Genomic DNA, 17,627 nt, shown 5'->3' with positions numbered 1-17,627 from the left:
ACACGAATAGTTGGCAGCGCTCCTCAGAATTGAGAGACGGCTAGCACTAGTGCACGCACCATCAACGAAGCGGGACACGCGAGTGTTCCTTTGCCGTACGATAAGGCTTCGTATGGACTGTATGTTCGGAAGCATTGAAAAACTCACCTTGATTTCAGAGGCGTACTGCCACAGCTTGACTTTCTCCGTGTAGCTCAGAACTCTCTCCTGGTTCCTGACCAGCGTGTCAACTTGCTCAAATGAAAAGCAGGCCGCATCCTCGAATTCGACGCCCTCTCCTGAGAAGAAAATGATATATAAACGTCACGTCAAACGAACCCACAAAGTTTCATTTGAATTAGAAGAAAACCGCCATAACTATCTCGGGAGGTGTGGTTTACAATGATTCAACAGAGCCAAGTGTGATGCCTTGGCGAGACCAAGCCCCACGCCTCGATTACCGCCCAAAGGGGAAGCCATCTGTGATTTCCTTGTAGCGATTCTCACTTAGATGCTGGTAATCTAAAAAGCATTTGCAGCTTGATCGAGCGATAAAAAATAAATCATACTTACTCCCCAGGAAGTCGAGCTGAGTTTCGTCGACGCTGAAATAGGAAACGGAAGATACCGAATTTGTGAGCGACTGCTCGGAGCCAAACTGCGCAACGCGAGACGTTGAATCATTGGAGATATCCATGAAGACAGCCGAAAATTCTTAGTAAACTGGAAGGAGCTTTCGTTCCGAATGGCAAGAATAACGTAGGCTGCTACTTATAAAGCTGCGTCAAACCGGATTTCAAAATCGTATACCCGGGCATACGCCTTTGTGTTGCACTGACCAACTTAATCAACAAAAACTTTAGATAGCCGGAGTACAGTGACAACCCCAGGCTGAACAATCAGGTACATCAGGTATACAGACAGAGAGAGAGAGATGACCCAGAAAAAATGTTTATCACAATGCATAGCATCGTACCGGTGTTCCTGGACAATAAAACAAGAGGAACAAAGAACACCTTCACCTCCTTCAACGCTTAAAAAAAAACAAAAAAACGACGTTTTTTGAAATCTTCAAGAGACGTCGTTTCATCTCAGCACTGTTTTTTCACACATAGCTGATTCCTGGGTGGTTAAACAAGTGGTTGTAAATAAATGTGAAAAACAGAAATCCCCGTGTGTCTTTGTCTCTCCCACTAGGTGGAGAGACGCAGAAAGACTCCAAAGGCTCATTTTTCGGGTACGGGGTACAGGTTAACGTGGTTGAGCGCGCTGCCTTTTACATGGGCAAAAAAGAAAACGTGTTTCAATTTTTCAGGGTAACTTTTGGAGCGCAGCTCACAGGCAGACGATGCCAGGTTCAGCGGCGTCGGCATAACCACGCGCGTCGCGTTATGGGGCGTCACAGTTTCTCCGCTAAATTTAGCGGGGAAATAGAATTGGTGTTGAGGACACGTGACGTCAATTTCCCCGCTAAATTTAGCGAGGAAACTTAACCATCTAAGTTTAGCGGGAAACTTAACCAGCTAAGTTTAGCGGGGAAACTTAACCAGCTAAGTATAACGGGGAAACTTAACTCGCCAATTTTAGTCGTGAAATTTTCGCTAAATTTCACGCTAAATTTAGTGGAAAAATCTTCCCTAAATTTCCAGATAAATTGGAGGGGGGAGGAGAGGAGGGAATGGAGGACATACCCTATGCTCCTTCTCCTCAAGAGCGCTGCAACTTCACATTACAAAGAATTCTAAAAGCCATTAAATTTGTTGTTGCTTTATTTTTCATTTTTACGGTTTTATAGATCAACCCAGCACTTCGGCACTAGTGCATCTTCAAGCAACTCTCGTTTTTGCGAGAAATAGTAAAAGCGTAGGCGAGCTGGTGCATACTCATGATCTTTAAACCCTCACACTGGGAAGAAACTTGTAGGTAAGTTAGACGGGACAGAAGATAGAAAAAGAAAAGAAAAGTAACACTGCTCTTTTTTTCTTTTTTTTGTATCTGTGTTTTAAAGACTAGTTTTGCTGAGCAGCTTTGTTCGGGTTCCCCCCTGACCTGTTAATACTGTTTTGTGTCGCGCTGTTTTCGGTGCCAACTGCCTTAGAAATTGGGTTTCCTTAACGAATTAAGTTCTTGCTTGTCCATTTTTATGTTGTGGACGAACTTGGAAGACGGATATAATAGCGTTGTATGAAATAAAGTTTCTTATCCGAGTTTAAAACGCTGACAGTTTCCTTTCTTCTGTCTCTTTTAATTATTCTTCAAATTCCTATCCAGTCTCGGGGTTAAACCTCATGATTACCTCTCTCTTGCTTACAGATGCAGTAGTGTATTTACTGTGCCTGACATTGCATCTTGGTGTTCTTTGACTTAGTTGTCGCAGCGTTTTCCCATTCTTCTGTTATTTTATTACGATCTTTCTTAAGAGCAACTTTAGACGCCACCAGACATATACGAGTAGGGTTCATTCCATTGTATACTCTAGGACAATGTTCTGTGGTATATCTCTAATTGGTAATCAAGGTGCTCGAGCACCCCTGCGTCCATAGCTTCATAGCTTTGACGGGCCTAGAAAAACTCGTCAAAGCCAACTTGTCACAGGGAAACTGGTCACCAGCGGACATCTCGTCACAGTCCATCTCGTGCACGGGGAATTTGTAAGAGCGCGGAATTCGTGACGGCGGAGAACTGGACCTTTGTCCATTTCGTTAAAACTTCTTGGTCGCAGGGTGCGCCTCTAAGGCATCAATTGAGAAATTTATAAGAGATCATATTTTTTCTCTATTTGGTACAAAGTACAGCGAGTAGAAAACGATTAGGTGGTATTGAACTCGGGGCTCTCTGTTCAAACAATTAGTGTCTAAATGGGTGACGATTGTACCAGTTTAACAGCACCCTTCCGGAAACGCGGTGCATATAGTGCGCGCAAAGCAGCAGAAATTTCGAGCATTACGGGAACTATAAAATCGTCAGTCAAAACTTTGTGCAGAACCATAGTTGCCTTGCGCTTGGTTTTCAACAGCTCCATCGTAGAGTCTACCAGTGTTTCCAGGCAGTTAACACATTTGTTCCCATATGTATATGTACTTCAACTCAGCGTTGTACCAAGTGTGCACATCGGTTTCCCGGATTTAAACTGGTAAAGAAATAAGCCGAAAAAAAGTTCTTAATATTGAAAGAATAAAAACACGAAGGCTCACGCAACAAAGTGCTTCGAATTCGCCCTAACTTCCACGCCACGAACATAAAAGAGGGACACCGAGACCACTATGGAGGCGAAATCATTGAGTCATTCCTCATCGAGAACGCGAAAAAGAACGTCTCGTCGGCATCCCCACCTCTATCATAACGTGAAATGAAATTCCTTAAGCCCGAACTGCAAAGAATGTGTAACTCCCCGTGGAAATATGACAGTCACGGACCTTTGATCTTGCCTCCTTTCCACCCGTCTACCGCTCTACCTTTCCCGGCTTCCCTCCCCCATTTCGCCCCCTCCTTAACACTGCCTTATCAGGGTGATCTCGGGCAATCAGACGTAGTCACTAAAAGGAAGGCTGTTGTGTCCTCGTCCTTCGTGTTTTTATTCTTTCGATTAAAAGCATCTACATTTCGACAGGCTCGATCTAATCAGTTCAACCAAAACGTTAAACATATAAAATAGCGCAAAAAGACAAGGACAATAAATACTGTAAAATACTTAATTTTCGCGAGGGCCTAATTTTCGCGAAGTTCGCGAATCGTCTACAATTCGCGTAAAATAGGTCCCGCGAACAATTCCGGGAAAATGTAAACACGTTGAAATCTATATCGATATCCCACCAGATTGCGAAAATTAGAACCCCGCGAATTATTCTGAAACTTCAGCTTTGACCTAAATCTCGAAATATTGAGCTCGCGAAAAATACGTCGTTTACAGTATTCAAAAGAAGCGATAATTTTCAACAAGTATTACTCGGGAAAAGTAAGTATACATACACACGACAGGCGAAGCACCACCACATAAAAGTTGATTAGTTTTGTACTCGATCATGTAAAAACTGAAATTCATTACTATGAAGCACAATAAAGTGTCGCTGACAGATGCCGTCCGACTTTTTTTTTTTTTTAATAAATAATGTTTCGAAGCGCTCAGGGGCGAGAGACGGTCGCTCGTGACACCCAACCACCGCACCACGTTCTTCAGCAGGCGGTACTGCTTGCAAAAAATCTCCTCCGGGAGTTCGAACGCATCGCGGTGTTCACGATACAGCCTTTCCGGCGAAAAAGAAAGCTCTACTGAAGAAAACGTCGAGTTAACAAGAAGGCGACGCCGCGCCGCCGAAAACATGGCTCCCAATTACACCTACTTCCGAACAAGCACCTATTTCAACGTACTCGGTATAAAACGAAAAGTCAAGTTGTTGTCACGTCCGGTAAGCCGCCTCCGCCCAGTTTAGCCGACTCCGCCCACATTTTCTAGGGAAATTACATCACTCTTGCTTCCAACCAATCAGACGTGAAGACCTCACTTCCGTGTACTTTCAAAATGAACATCTGCAATGTCGAACCTAGCTTTCCTGGCCACGCTGTTTTGAGCGCCTGGAATGTTTCTTCGCTGCGTAGAACACGACCACGCCAGAAAAGAAACGAGCCGTACTCTGCAGCGTTTGTTGCTCGGTTACACATGCCATCTTGCGCGCTCTGTGTTCACCTAGCGCACCAACCAAAAAACACTGCAAGCACTTCGCTCCCCAGGCGCCGGTAACCTTCACGCGGGTTCAGTTTTCAAGCGGGACCAGCGTTGTGGGGAGCCTGTGGCGGGCTTCGTAGCAGACCTCCGGCGCTTATCTGAGCACTGCGAGTTCGGTGGGATGCTGGACGTCATGATTCGTGACCTCCTCATTTACGGCCTTCGAAATGATCTATATATTTTTAGTATGTTTGTGTTTGTGAGTGTTTCTCTTGTGCGCTGTGACTCAATTTGGCTGTGTGTCACTTCTGCAATAACAAAAGGCACAGTGTCGCTGTGTGCCAAGAAGATCAGGGAACCAAACGTTGACGGCCAGCAATAACAGGATTTTAGTTGTAATACTTTTGTCTCGCAATGGTACAAGATTTCTGTTAGCATAACTACATCGAACGAGAAACTAAAGTCTCGAAACAGAGCACATAGCTCGTCCTACTTTTTACCTGCACAACACACCAGTGAATGAAAGAATGAAAACGGTTTCATACGGGTAGAATTGAAAGGAGCGGTTATATCGCTTGGCGTGAGATACGTCGGAACAGCAAGCAACAAAACAAGAACACAAAATAATAATATTCTAGGTACGCTTAAGCTTCACCTTTAAGAGTGAAAAGCGACAGCATTGTCGCGGCCCCGCTCGCATCGCCTTCTCAATCGCCGTGCAAGCGTGCCTTGAGTGGTAGTGTTTCTGGCTCGCAACCGGAGGGTCGTGGGTTCGAATCCCGTCTGAAAGTCTTCGAATTTCTCTTTGAGGCAAATTAATTAATTGCCTTATAAAGTAAAATCGTTTTAGACATGCGGCTACCTTTAAATTTACCTCGCATGTCATGTTTTAATCACCTTCAATCCACGCGTGACGTAACGTTTCACGTGAGCGTTGTGGGTTGTTTGAAATTCCAGCGCGAGGTCATGGGGCTCTGACGTCATGACCCTATCGACCAGTTAGAATTTTCCCGCCAAGGCAGCGACGGCGAATTTCTGCGACACAAGCTTCTTGAAGAAGCTGTAAAACAATTTTAACGTCTAAAGAATTTGCGCCTTCTACTTTTGAGATTGTTTATCTTCTCACAAAGGACAGAAAACGCATCTCCTTCCTTCGAAATGCTGCGATTCCGCCGCGTAATCGCGAGGCAAAAATTGGAATATTTTCTGTTCTGAGAACCACAGTGCTTGACGTCAATGGGGAGCCCAGTAAAAGGATAGCAAGTTGCGCAAATAACTGCTCAACAAAAAGGTAATTTTTCTGTAAACCTTGTCGTTCCAACATAAACATAAATGCGTCAGAAACCTGGTATCATCGAGCAAGTTTTTATTATACAGAGTTTTACTGTCGCCATGTATCCGAAGTCAACAAAACCGTCAGCTCTATTTGCTACTGCGAACAGCCGCCAGAAGCCGGAAGGGGATGGCCGGACCCGGACGTTGGCACTTTCCTCCTTTCACCGGGTGTATCTCAAAACGTCCCATTCGCATTTGAACCTTGCACATTTCGACCCATTCTCATTTGGTCCTTCTTGTTTGAGCCTTCTCATAAGATCCGAATGGTGATGGTGTTTTTCGCAACTGGACCCATTCTCATTTCACCCGCTCGCGCTACCACCGAATGGCACTAGTTCGGCATGCCTCTGACGTCGTTATGCCTTCGCGGCTTTTTTGATGAGCCTTACCTTGCCTGGGCCCCCAACATACCATCAGATATATGTTATGTGTAGAGGCACGCACTGAGAATCGTACATTGACGCCAGCCTCCCTTTCTCTAAGCAAATGAGACAAAAAAAAAAGCGATGAACATTTGATTTATAAACTTTGTTTGAACAGAAAGAGCATACATAATAGCAGTGGTTCTCAACCATTGATGTTTCCCGGACTCCTTGTAGAAAGGCGGAGATGGTGGAGAACCCCATTCGGGGTGAGGGGAATAGAAGGGTATAGGTTATCATGATAATGATTTAATGAATGGATATGATTAATTGCTACTGTGAAGTAGACTTATCTCATTGACACACACACGAGAGTACTCTCACGAAAATTGGAACGTTTCTCCTCAACATGAAGAAAGGCAGCTGATATTGCCGTGCCTGACTGATGAGACAGGGCTTCGCAGACCCCCTTTTCAGAACCACTGCATTATAGAAGTGGTGGCGTTGTCCGAAGTCGAGAGACCTTCGACAACGCGACACTTTGGAATGTGATCTGGCTGCGATAAATAGTTCGTCTGTTTTATTGTCAGCTATAGCTGTCAATAAAAAAGTACTATAGTAGCTTCTCACGACGACCTCGACGCACTGCTAAAATCCTTAGCAGAGAGAGTATGCCTGTAGCGTGGCAAACACACACACTCACACACAAATTATATCAATGTATGTATTAATATTACAATAAAAAAAAAATTTGGTATAGAAAGAGTCAAGTGCGACGGGGTCAAAGCGAGATATTTTCGAGAATGGCTGTTTTGAAAAGGGTCAGGTGAAAAGGGCGAAACAAGAACGGGTCCAAATGAGGAGGGTTGGAATGCGAAAGACAAAACGGGAAAGGGCCAAATCCGGTAGGTCCAAGAGAGAAGATCTTTTTGAGAATGTGTTTTGAGAAGGGCCAAATGAGAAAGTCGAAACGAGAACGGGCTCAAATGATAACCACCCGGCACTTTCCTTCTTTCACCATGTTGATCGCGCTTACTCGACACCTCCTAGAAGAGAAGGCCGTAGCGCTCCGAGTGGTTACGTTACAATGTCGGAGAAGGGTGTTCATAGCGCAACTACGTGAGAAACATTTTCTGGCTTGAACGTGAAAAAAACGTTTCTTGTAGAGCGGCGCGGGGTGTTCGTGAGCGTTTATTCGACATTAATATATGTTTTAAAAGCGCAGTCTTGTACAATTTATTATATATATAATATAAACATATTATACAACGCGCTACCAAGGTTGAAAGTACCAATTTTATACTTATGAGTATCCCCGGTAACCGCGGGACTACGTGCAGTCCCGCAGATCCCCACACTTTTCGAATGAACCGGTCCGCTCCGACGTTTTCTTCCCTCGTACGGGCTCCGATTCTGACAAATTTACGTTGTGTGTGAGCTGCTGACTGTCTAAAAAGGAACGCTGAGACTTTCACAAGGGAGGGGAACCGAAAAAAAATCCAGTCATCGCCGCAGGGAGCGCACGCGAGCAAGAGATGGGTCGACGACGTTAAGCCTCCCACACTGCTGCCGCCGCTCTCGTGTGTATGTGTGTTTGATTTTTTTTTATCCTTCCCGTCGTTTCTTGGTCGTCACCGCAGTCTCTGGTAGTTTTTTTTTTTTTTTTTTTTTTTTTTTTTCGGGGGGGGGGGGGGGGGTTCGCTTCATACTACGGCATTTACGTGGATTCGCAGAACAAGTCCTGCTACGGTTTGAGTGACGTGTGTTGCATCTGCAACAATCACACTGGTCGATTATCGATAGACCTCTCTTTCGACAGAGAGAGACTTAAAGTTCGGATTCAAATGTTTTCGTCACGGATATTGCTGGATGTATGGATACGATCGCCGGTTGAGAAACACCTTATTTACGGGCTTTCTTGGTCATGTGGGACGCGAGTAAAGTGCTGCAGTCGTTTTATTTTTTATTTCTTTTTGTAATAGAATGGCATCTTGTTCGTCTTTAGCCGTGTGCAGTTGCGTCGAAATTTGTAAATATCCGTGGTAATATTCTAGTTTTCACTGGAAGGTGAATAACAAGTTTGTGTGATTATACAAAGTGCGTTGTGTGTGTTTATGTGTTTATTTATACTAATGTAATTTTTTTGCCTTTACCGCCTCTATACTAGAATATTAACTGTATTAAGTTATTATTATTATTGTATACAAAATATATTTTGTTCTAAGGCAGCTCGAGCCCATGGGGACGTAAATTAGTTGACTGTAAATAGTAAGTTTAGTACTCCTGCCACACGAAAAAGTTAACATATTTTCATTAAATGATATGGGACTTAATCAGCTCGCGGTTTTGAGTGATTATACAAGCGTCACAAGCTGATTTGTCGACCCCATAATGTCATTCGATAGAAAGTACATCACTTTTGCCATGTGGCCGGGGTATGATGCAAGAATTCAGTGACTGCACGCGATAGCATCACTTACATAATCGTGACATTTGTCTAGCCGTGTCCGTGTTGACTGCGTCTACCTGATTTTTACCTGTTATCTGTTTTGATGTGTCCAATCACTGCGTGTCTCGCCATTTTGTCGAAGTATTTCTGTGTAAAATATGCATTCCTACAGCAATAATTGCGTGACTCAATGTTTTCTCTTCCACGCCTACCTCGTACCATTTCGTACCGATTATTTAGCGGTGTAATATTTGGCCGTGTAATAAAGTGCTTCTTAGACCCGTTGCTATGGGCAGTTTTCATTTTAGCTAATAAGACACGCGTATGTGACTAAAAGGGCATTACGACGGTCGATCCACGCGCGTTGCCTTCGCTTCGCCGCGCGTGGTGTTGCCTGGCTGCGCAAGCACGTGGTCACATGGTCGCGAGCGGGCGGGTTCTCGCTGCTCAGTGATGGCTCTAGAGAAAAAGCTTAACCGGAACCCCGTGCGTCCCCCCTTCACGTCACAGCGCACGTGACTCGGAAGATGGTGAAGGAGTTGAGAGGTTCCAAAAACCTCAATCTTGGTTTATTTTTAAAATAAAAAAAACTAGGTCATGCAGGCAAAAGAGGTATTTTGTTGTTGTTCTTTACGTCAAAATGTCGAGACAACAACTCGCAAATTATTTAGGCTAAGGATTAAATTGGCTGCACAGATCTTTTACCGCTATCGTGTTAAAAATGCAAGAAATGTTCTACACTATCTTGGCGAGGTCATAGACGCTAGTTATCGCAACAACACTAAAGTCTTCGGTTTTGTGCACATATATTTTACAACCTCTCGTCCACGCGGACTTCCACCTGAGCTCATTCTATTTTGCAGTAGCTTTTTGTGTTTTTTCAGTTCCGGGCACAAGTGTTTATGGACACCACATGTGATGGCGTACATATTCGTAACGCCACCACATGCAACGTCAGTGCTTGGAGGCAATGAAAAATATTTTTCCTTTTTTGAAATGCAAGAGCAACATCGTTGTAAGATATCTGGAAAGATAACCATAAGTTATATTCTCTTTGGCATGCACAGTGCCAATGACGCTTAGATTGGCAAGGAACGCTTTCAGTTGGATGATGCTCCAGAGCGATCTTGGTGCGACTGGTTGGAGCTACACTTTCGACACTTTGAAGGCCTAAAATGACGATCACCATGGCAACCGAAACCGGTCAGCCAATCACCTTGAGAGGCTCTGTCGCCTGTTTTGTGGTCTTTTTTTCTTACGTCTAGCAAACAGGAAAGGCAATGGCGCCGCTCTCTCCGGACCCAGTGACTTTAGCGTGAGCGAGATCAACGGCTGAGATTCCCTTCCTTCGCGCCTTTTCGATGATCGCGTCTCCTTTTGAACGGCTCATAAAAGGCTCAATGAAATGCATGCATAACGATGAATTGCCGGCTGGTACCCGATGACAGATATCTCGATATTGCACGGAGCTTTTGCTTCTTCAATAAAACTCGCCGAGTTTCTTCAGGATAGCTGACAGATTTTTATTTTTGTTAGCGATTAGGTTAAACAAATTACGATGAGGTTGGATTAAACTGTTTATTTAATTAAAACTTTGAGGAATACGCAAAAGGGCGATTATATAAAGGTTACAGTTCTAGAGCGGTGCTGCGTCTCGCTCGGCGTCGTCCGATGGAATGCCCTTCTCCGTGGGCGAGGGCGGTCGTTTCCGAAGCTGTTGCTTGCGGGCACGCACGGGGGCTCGTGTATTCTCCAGGGACCGTATAGCAACTTCTGTCTTGGAGCAGCTGTGGGCCACCTACGAGCTTTTGTATTCTTTTCTGATTTAAATCTCTTGATCGCTAACATTTGTTGTGAAGGAACGTTCTGTAACTTTAGAATTTTGGTTTCGAGAGTGCTGCTTGTAGAGTAAAATCCTACGTTCTTTCTGCTCGGCTTGGTTTTTCGGAGCTTCCCATTTCTATCGAAGACGAGTACTTTCTTTGCTCAAGCTAGCATTGTACCTTTCTAGCGTCTTCACATCTGTTCTCATGTCCTCAAACTCCTTATTAAAGTTGTCTCGACTCGCCTTGATGTCCCTGAGCTCCTTTCGCATTTCTCTCTCTTGAAAGCATTACGGAAATAACAAAAAGCTTAAAAAAACTTATTTTTGCACATACCTGAGTAGTTTAGTGAATAAAACGAATGTTATCTATCAGATCGTACACCCCATTGCTCGGCTTTACATTTATTTTGATCTTCTGGATGCTAGGTTTTCAAAATTCTGTTCCTTGGCTTGACACGTAAACCGCCATACAGAAAAGCGTCGATGTCGTGTTGGCGCTAACAGAGTCGGACACTGTAAATAAATGCATGTCCAAAATCATTTTAGCACCCTTTTTTATTGACATAAATTTGAAAAAAAAACGCCGTAACCGATCAATATCTCCGTCTGTTTAACTGAGAAATGCTCCAAGCTATGTAGTACGAACTAATTAATCGTGATTTTTGCTCTTATACTCAATAGCAGGAAGAAAATGCACTCGAACGCATTACCGGAAGCTAAATTCAGCCACGTTGCTGTCTGCTTCAATTTGAATCCGCATACTAGCACCAGTCGCACCACTACAGCGTGTACATTACAATATCTCAATGCACCCAACGTTCCACCGGTTTCGCTGCTCTTGTCCCTAGGGCGAACTAACAGAGTAGGAAGCGCCACCGAGCCGATGGGACACAAAAAGGCGCCAGGCATTCTATAAAAACTCGCCAACTGACTTAGATCTAGCAACGTTGAGCTTGATGTAATGCACACACGAGCGGCATAAACAGGCGCCGCTCGCTGATTCCCATAGTAATCGCCCAGGACTCTGTGACGTGGACCTATGTCAAGCCCCCTCCCGTCACAGCGTGCGCGCCAGTTCCCATAAAAACTGCCTCGCGGCGCCCGGTTTTGTCGCTCATGTGTTCCCTGCTTAAATACAGTCGTAGCCTCCAATATATTGACAAAGCGTGGCAGATGGCCACGAGAAGAGGCCGCCAAAATGGAAAAGGTGGAGCGGCAGACAACGGATGGGAGAAGAGCCACGTGACTGGCGCCCCGCTGCGGCGAGACGCCGAAACACACTACTTCCGAGCGAACAAGTGTGTTTCGGGACCTCGCCGCTGCAAACGCTGTGCGCCGACGTCCAGGTTTCCCGAAAAATGGCTCTTTGATGCCCTGTGCTACCAGAGCCTCGCGCTCCAAATCTGCAACCGGGCGCTCTATGGCTCCGTCGTCGAACTGCCAGACTTTGCGAGTATAGAGGCGGCTATAGTACAGAGCAAAGCGGCAGGCGCGCGAGTGTGTTGGCGTCGCCGAATGTTAGCGTCGCTCTCGTTGTCAGACGGTGAAAAACGGCCCGGCGCCGACACTCAGACAACTCCCCGCTCGTCGCGGGGAGAGCAATGAAGTGCAGACTCATGAGCACGAAGCCATTCTGCCCAAAGAAGACGAGAGCGTGCGAAGACGTCAGAACGCCGAGTCCTGATTGGAAGGATTAGTGGGTTGGCCTAAAGCTAGCCGCCTTTGTGTCCACTGCACTCGTCGAACGCATTCGAGTGTGAGAGCAGAACGCGGGTCGCCGGCGTTCCGCGTTCCAGAAGCGTTTGACGAGCGCTGTAGAGATGAAGGCGCTTTAGGTCTACCCACTAATTCGTCCAATCAGGACTCGGCGTTCTGAAGTCTTCGCACGCACTCGCCTCCTCCCTCCCTCAGTTTATCGGCCCATGGAGTCTGGGCCGTTAAGACCCCGTGTTTGCGCGAACGCGACTCTGGTGCCCAATTACTTCGCGGCGGCTGCAATACTGCGTATTAACACACGACTCCTCATTTTTTTCTTCTACCTTTTTCATTATTTCTTAAACTTATTCTTTGTGTTGCATTTTTTTTTCACGAAATTTTTTAGTTAGGTCATTATCTACCCGTGTTTAGAATCCGCGCACTGTTGTCGTATATTTTACATATTTTCGTAGCTTTTTTTGTCTCCTTATAATTAAACCTTTTATGTGGAGCTTTTTTACGTTTGCTTCGTATGGCCTCGATGAATGTACTTTTGTGTCATGTTCCAGGTAGCGGGTGTTGCGACTTGGTCCGTCAGCAGTGTTAGGCCGCACTCTTGTATTGTTTCAACCAATGCACTTTTGTGTTACGCTCCAGTTGGAAGGTGCTGTGACCTGGACCGTTTTCGGAGTTCAGCCGTTTTCTTGTTGAACCCGCAAAAGGGAAGGTTCCTGTTTACAAGGCCTCTGGACGTGTAGTACACAAGCAGCGATGCCCGGTGACTGATGTTTAGACCTTTATTCTTCTTTCCACTCTATTCTTTATTAGACCTAGGTTTTGTGATTTTTTGTCTATCTGAACACTTCTCTAGTTGTTAATATACCTGCGTTTAAAATTCGCACACTTTTGTGTATATTTTGTTTCGTACCTTTCTGAGCGCACCTCTTAGGCGGCGCTGCCGTCGGCTAAAAGCGCGCGTTGCATTATTGGACGTCACAGTTTACCCGCTAAATTTAGCGGGAAATTGAATTGGTGTTGAGGTCAGTTGACGTCAATTTTTCCACTCAATTTAGCGGGGAAACTGAATTGGTCTGTAGGTAACGTGACGTTAATTTCCCCCTCAATTTAGCGGAGAACGTTTTGTTAAATCTCCTCCTACAGTTAGCGGTGCAATTTTTGTTAAATGATAGAAAACTTTCGCAGGGAAATTTAACGCGAGGAGGAGAGGAGGAGAAAAGAAGGAGAAGGGGAGGAGGAGCAGGATCAGGGGACGAAGAGGAGGGGAAGAGGAGGACGGGAGGGTATGGAAGGGGAGGAAGGACATACTCTATTCGCAGTACCCTCCCCTCCTCCTCCTCAAGAGCTGTGCTGTAATTTCACATTAAAAAAATTGTAAACGTCTTTCATTTTCTTTTTGCGCGATTTACGCGTGAACGTTTGTTGTGCAGCTAATATACACTGTTTCAGTATTGTTTCGACAGATGTGCTTAAATCTTATAGAAGGTGGAAACCTCTTCTTCCACCGTCATGAAGTTGAAGTGTCGGTCGATTCCCATTCCCGCTGCCCAAAAGCGCTTACAAAGAAGGCCACGATGCGGCATGTCCCACATGACAAATAAATCGTGCAGGCTTTATTGAGGCCACTGTATTTCTGGACGACCGTGCAGAAGGTAAAGCAATCGTATGCCGTGGCAAAAGCATCGCTGCCGAAAGGTGAACCGCGGTCAGTGCAGGTCGAGGAAGCGGTACCTCGCTGGCCTGTCAGGTGCGTTGACTTACTTGCCCCGCATACCGATGTCCTCGTAGTGGTACTCGATCCTGTATTTCAGCAACAGCTACAGAAGAAAAAAAAAACATATGTAGGAGAGGTACACCAATGTGTTCCAGTGGAAATGCTGAAACGTTCAACACCGACGGATCTGACTTTGCAAGACTCCCGCAGAACACAAAAAAGAGACAAAAAAAGATTACAAAAAGTAACTCTATCAAATTTTTATGAGCAAATGAGAATGTTCATAGTTCAAAAAATTCACGGGCCCAAGGCATATCGCAAAGAAGTGGCCCCTTTGTCGTGCTGGCGTGGCAAAGGCATTGGTAACACAGAATGTGATATGTTAGTGTGGAAAACCTGTGTGCACTTGTGGAAACTGGATAGGGCGAAGCGGCCCTGCATCGTGCAAGGTAAGCGCGTGGGCGCTTTGAAGGTTATCTTGTTGGTTGGCGCCATCTTCTGCGGCACAAATGTGACTTTCTCGAGGACTATTCAAGTGTGCGACGTACAGTGCTGGGTAAAGTACATGTGAAAAGTACTTGAAGTACTTAAAGACTTTGAAATATTTTGAATAGAAAATAAATAAAAATGAGAGGTTATGTCCTTCAAGTAAAGTAAATAGTAAGCCGGGACCCATGTACTTGAAGTAAAATACTATAAAGAAAATGTACTTTCAAAGTGAAGTACAAGTATGCTTTAATCTTCCGCGATGCCCTTTAATTCTCCTATAGAGTGTTTTTTTTTTGTTTTGTTTATTGTATGCATTGCCCCAGGGGTCATCGGGGGTGCATCAGTTATTTTCGGAAATGGCGGCCGATATTGGATAAAGTAAAGGGGCTTCAGAGTTGACAAAGCATAATTTTGGGATACAAACATAACAAGACCGAATTCGGAAATGTACTTTGGGGAAAGTGCGAACACGTAAATACTCAGAGAATGTACTTGTTCAAGAAACGTTGGAAACTGATTGTTTCTAAGCTTTTGTTTGAGATTTCTTTTTTTTTTTTTTTTCGGACTTCTAGTAACAGTATTCGAAGCATCCTAGAAGTAGCGTACAATGTACTCGATATATACTTCCCAACACTGGAGGCGCAGTAGACAGAGCATGCCGAAAACGGAATGACTGAAACGCGGCAACACCGAGCAGAGCCCTGGTACCAGCTGGCGGCAAGAGAGAACCAACTACTCAACCCGCTGCGGCAAAGGAGTCTGATCACCATTTTTCAATGCGAGAGCATTAACTGTCCCATGGAGCGAACCGACCTCATCAGCTTTGAAACCACGCCAAACGTTGGCCAAACGGCATCTACAATTCTCTTTCCCAACCTAGCGAAGTGAAGCCGATTTCTGATGGATTATGCTACCATTGGCTAGCGCGCGTCATCAAGGAACGAGGATTCCATTAGCTCTCGTGCTGCGTAGTTGCGAAAAAAAAAAAAAAAAGGCACCAGAGAAGCCCTCCTCATGGTGGCGCAGCGCACGCAGCGGCCCGGCCGCCGGCAGTGCGGGCCTGACCGCACAACCCGCTCCGGCGAGCTCCGGGGAGGGTGCAAGGCCGAGCTCAGCGCGGCGCGGCCACTTCAGGAGAACTCGCGCTCGGCCGTCGGCCGGGGAAACGTGAGCGTCCACGCCACTACGCCGCAGACGAACTAGGGGAGCGGAAGAACGACATTCATGCTTTCGCATTCACAACTCATAAGTGCTTAATGTCCGTGGATTTTTTTTTTTTTGCTTTTCTGTCGTTTTTTTTTGAGCTGGGAAGCCCGGATCACGCTCGTTTCACGGAGCACAACGACGTTGTATGCCTGAACACGTGATGTTTCACCCGTCGCCGGTCGCCGTGGGTAACCAACACCACCTAGCGTCAAGGCCGCAAGGACATCTCCCGCGATGTCACCGCCGCAGGCGATCCGGTCGGGCCGGGCATTTGCGAATAGCGCTGATTTCATTTCATTTATTTCATATATTATACTCCCAGGGCCCGAAGGCATTACAGAGAGGAGTGGAATTTGACATAAATATAAAGTGAACAATGAAAACAAAACGCAAAAAACAAAACACAAGCTACAGAATCGTTATGGAACATTATTAGGATCATTAGTTATGGCGGTTTTAAAATCAGCACCGTCGGTAAGTAAGACTACGGATGCGGGAAGGCGATTTTAGTCAACAGAGGTCAGGGGTAGGAAGGAGCCATAAAAGGTGGAGGTGATGCAGTAGGGGATTCCTGCTTTTAGTGGATGATCGGTGCGCGGCGATATGTATGATGGTTCTGAAAATAATGAGGTTCAAAGTGCTGGGTTAGAGTGATAAATCTTGTGAAATAAGCAGAGGCGAGTTATTTTTCTACGAAAGGAGAGGTTGGGCAAAGATAGAGATGCTTTCATGGAGGTGACGCTGGCTGTACGGTGATAGTTAGAAAGTATAAAACGTGAGGAGCAATTTTGAATGGATTCAATGAATGATGCTAGGGATACCCCAGGGTTCCAGATAGAGCCTGCATACTCAAGTTTCGTGTGCACTAAAGTTTTATATAGGAGAAGTTTAAGTGAAACAGGGGCAAGGGAGATGTTTCTTCTGAGATAGCCTAATAATCGATTAGCATTCTTAGTGATATTCGACATGGATGTACCAGGAGAGATCGTTAGTTATATGAACACCGAGATATTTATAGGTTGACATAGAAAGCAAGGTGGAGTTACTACTACAGTAGGAGGGACAAGTGTTATTTTGACAGGACACTCTCATGAATTTACATCTAAAGATGTTAAGTTCCATAAGCCAATTATCGCACCAGCGGGTGACGTTGTTAATATCGGTCTGAAGAGCAGATGTGTCAGAGTCGTTAATGATTTCCTTATAAATTACACAGTCATCAGCAAATAGGCTAATTAAAGAGGATACATGAGTGGGAAGATCGTTAATATATATAAGAAATAAAAGTGGACCTAATACGGAACTTTGTGGGACACTGGACTAATTGACACGTGAGGTTGAAGAATTATTTCCATTAGCGTTAACAGATTGGTAACGGTCTGATAGAAACGATTCTATCCAAGCGATTACATTAAAATCTATGTGAAGTTTGCGGAGTTTATGAAGAAGCAGCGCGTGAGGAACCTTGTCGAAAGCTTTTGAGAAATCAAGAAATATGCAGTCAGTCCTGGAACCTTGGTCAAGTGTTACGTGAAGGTCATGAGTAAAGGTTAGGAGTTTAGTTTCACATGAATAAAACCTTCGAAATCCATGTTGCGCTGAGTTAAAAAAGAAGTTTGAGTCTAGAAAATTGAAAATGTTAGTGTAAATGATGTGCTTAAGGATTTTACAAGAAAGGCTCGTTAAAGACATGGTACGAAAGTTTAAAGGGTTATGCTTATCGCCCCCTTTGTGGAGAGGGATCAGCTTCCCCACCTTCCAATCCTTTGGAAATTCTCCTTGTTCAAATGATTGCGAAAATAATTTAGATAAGATAACGCATAAGTACGTATTAGTGTTTTTCAAAAAGTTACCATTCATATTATCAATGCCTGCTGTCGTATCGGTTTTAA

General features: G+C 44.9%; 1 pseudogene; it reads right to left on the bottom strand.

The window, feature by feature from the left end:
• Positions 1 to 13,924: 13,924 nt before the first annotated feature.
• LOC120846558 overlaps positions 13,925 to 17,627 on the bottom strand; it is a 148,672-nt pseudogene continuing 144,969 nt past the window's right edge.

The sequence above is a fragment of the Ixodes scapularis genome, unplaced genomic scaffold (genome assembly GCF_016920785.2).
Source record: "Ixodes scapularis isolate PalLabHiFi unplaced genomic scaffold, ASM1692078v2 PGA_scaffold13__105_contigs__length_92229423, whole genome shotgun sequence".
NCBI classification, from domain to species: Eukaryota; Metazoa; Arthropoda; class Arachnida; order Ixodida; family Ixodidae; genus Ixodes; species Ixodes scapularis.
This window is presented reverse-complemented; position numbering and strand designations above follow the sequence as displayed.